A 3,242-nucleotide genomic window follows, 5' to 3' on the forward strand; every position below is an offset into this window, starting at 1 on the left:
AAAGTGACCGACTGAAGAAAATATAAGACCGAAATGAGTTCAGTGAGGCCACATTAATAAATCATGCCAGCATTTTAAATACCCTTCCTGGAAAGCTTTAAACAATTATAGTTACTTGCATATAACACTTGTGACAACAGACAGAGCAGTTTAAGTTTGGATGTCATACCACAGTATGGGAGGGGGGAACGTATAATTATTTAATGCAAATAACAATGGACATGCACTAAACCATGACACGTTTTAGCTTGAGTACAGTTAAAATTTATTATATTTAGTAACAAGACTTTCATTGAAGCAGCATCAACTGCATGATGCATATCCCACACGAAGGCCAACATGACCTTCTGAACTGAGCAAGTAAGTGCATGTGTACACATCCAGCAGATATTAAAGCAGGAAATCTCACACCAGATTAGTTGCATACATGACTGACAACTAGCAGCTTATAACTTGTATATAAATATAATACATGTACTGAATAATACAAAGCGTTACCACATAATACTGAAATCACTAACACAGCAGCTGGTGACAATTGTTTGTGTTATTTGTATTATTTCAGACAAGGCAACAGATAAACACATCCTTTGGACGCGCAAATTAACACGAGCATCTCTAAAACATCAGGCGGAGTGAATTCATAGAAACAGTATTTCATTTAGCAGTTGTCTATGAATAAACTCTGACATTCTCTGATGACCTGGATGCATGAAAACCTTCACACACATGCCTAGGATTAAACCGCAAAGGGCACAGAAACATTAACAAAGGAGTAGTACATTTGGACTGGATAGCGTTAAGGAACAATGAGTGAAAAACACACACACACACTACATATAGTGAAAATGACAAACATGACATTGTAAAATCATGAGCAACATGTCTGCATTTTTTGAGGGACTATATATTTAGGTGTAGAACAGACACCCAAGCACGCACACACACACACGCGCACACACACACAAGTGAGGTATAACAGCCCATATACTAAAGCACTCCATAATAAGACTATACACTCTGAATACTTAATACAATGGCAACACCAGGACAGGCAAGTTAGGATTTTGCAGTGAGGCTTAAGTTATTTATTGCACAAGAAATGAGGCATTGTGTGTCCTGACATCTACATCATGGTCACTTGTTGAGTGAGCTGGCTTTCAAGACAAAGAAACACTTAGTACACCAGCTGAATTTCAGCAATAACAGCTATATATGATTTCCGGTTTTGTCTCACTTCAACTTTGTATGTGGTATATTTGAAATGTGCAGGTATTAAATGAGTAAAGGCCTTGTTCTGTTTATCCACAAACAGGAGCAATACAGACATGACATAAATCAGTTAATTAGCACCATGGGAAGCAAAACAAATATTAGTTTACATTTAAAAACGGCACCATAAAGCTAGGACAAAAAAACAAAACAGGGCATTGATTATCAAGGCTTAGTGCCCCAAAAGGTATGTTAGTATTTGTATGCATAACGTTCAAAAACAATTAATTATTTGCAGTAATACAAAGCAAACTGTGTTGTGTTGATCATCAATAATACTGGACAATATAATAGCAAATAAAAATACACGGTGAAACATTGAACAGGAAAGGCGCTCACTTGTACTGTAACTCAGTTACTGTCTTTGGTAGTCACAGTAACTAGCTGTTTAGCCGCCTTGGCAATGTCGTAGGCACACTGAATAACCTGCTGGGAGTCGTGGGGTGTGGCCTTTTGACATTCGCCCTGCAGACGGCTGGCACTGGAGGTCAAGAGGCGCAAGGACCCGCGGACGGACTCAGAGGATGGCCTCTGTAATGGGAGACAATTTCAGAACCTTATTAACCATTTATTGCTTGCTGTGGATGCAAAAATATTAGACAAGACTATAAATAGATATATTCTTCATTAAAGGGGTGGTAAACTGTTTTTTTTTTCTAGGCTTGACTGTGTTTATGGGGTACAGTCTAACATCTGTTAATGCTATGTTTTTAAAAAACTAATTTTTTCACATAATTTACCTTTATTCTACACTGCTTTTTTCCCTTCTCCTATGAACGCTCTGATGATTTCCTGGTTTTAAGCCCCTCCCTTAGAAATACACAATGGGCTCAGATTGGTTAGCTGGCCCAGTGTGTTGTGATTCACTAAACCGCCTAGTGCACGTCCAGAAACGTCACGCTCCTCACCTCAGTGCATGTGCTCCGGTGTTGTATTGTAACCAATGGCATCATCAATAATGCTTATCAGTTTGAGCCTGAATGAGACCCAGAGAATATTAGTGAAGAGGATCGCGCAGAACCTGTGCAAGCACGGCTCTTACAGGACGTTTCAGAACGGTATGTTTCTTTGTTTGTTGTTGTCTCATACTTTTAGATATGCTGTTATTTGTAAATGCTACTGCTTATGTTAGCTTTTAATATACGGTTTTATCCTTTAATACAGCAGAATACATGATTGCGTTGTAGCATTTTTGTAATGTAATTGTTTATTTTGTAACAGTAAGAAGTGTTTGCCAGCAAGTATTCCTTGCTACCACGGTAACGTGAAAAATATCTGTCTGTCTATACAAAAAGTGTATAATTGGAACACAGTTCATGGATGGAGCTGACGAGCTGATGATCTGAATCAGGTGAGAGAGAGCATGTGAGAGCAGAGCGTGTGCAGAGCAGGGGACGCGAGGAACAGGATTAAGAACCGCTGCTTTAGAACAATGATTTTGAAACTTGTGAATCCATTAGAATCGTTAGAAGACAGAATCGTGATTCATATATGAATAGATTTTTTTGTGAATAGATTTTATGAACTAGTTTTGACAGCATGGCACCAACTCTTCCTCTTCTCTAAAGCAGTGCAGTAGAGGTCTGCGCGGGACTGTTTTTTTTGCCCCACTCCCGCAAGGTTTTATTCCGCACCCACCCGCTCCCGCTATACATTCACTCTTTGTTCACCCGCTGTCCACTTAGAATAATTTTCTTCCCAACCCGACCGTTCCCGCTAAATTTAGATCTCGTTTCCAGAATCTCACATTTAAATTTCCGCTACTGAAAGAGAGATAGGCTGACAAATAAAAGTGTAGTCTGCACAAAATTGTATGTTATTTTATTCGTTGTGTCAAGAGTCTTGAATTTATTGACTTTGACTTGAATTTATATGAATTATCTTAAGACACAAAATTCGTTTAATATTTTATGCAACAGTAGGAAAAAAAGTGTCAGAGAAAATAAAAATGTACAAAAATTTTATTTCTT

General features: G+C 38.3%; 1 pseudogene; it reads right to left on the reverse strand.

The window, feature by feature from the left end:
• Positions 1-253: 253 nt before the first annotated feature.
• LOC107758584 (ARF GTPase-activating protein GIT2-like) overlaps positions 254-3,242 on the reverse strand; it is a 16,380-nt pseudogene continuing 13,391 nt past the window's right edge.

The sequence above is a fragment of the Sinocyclocheilus rhinocerous genome, unplaced genomic scaffold (assembly GCF_001515625.1).
Source record: "Sinocyclocheilus rhinocerous isolate Xijiao unplaced genomic scaffold, SAMN03320098_v1.1 scaffold623, whole genome shotgun sequence".
NCBI classification, from domain to species: domain Eukaryota; kingdom Metazoa; phylum Chordata; class Actinopteri; order Cypriniformes; family Cyprinidae; genus Sinocyclocheilus; species Sinocyclocheilus rhinocerous.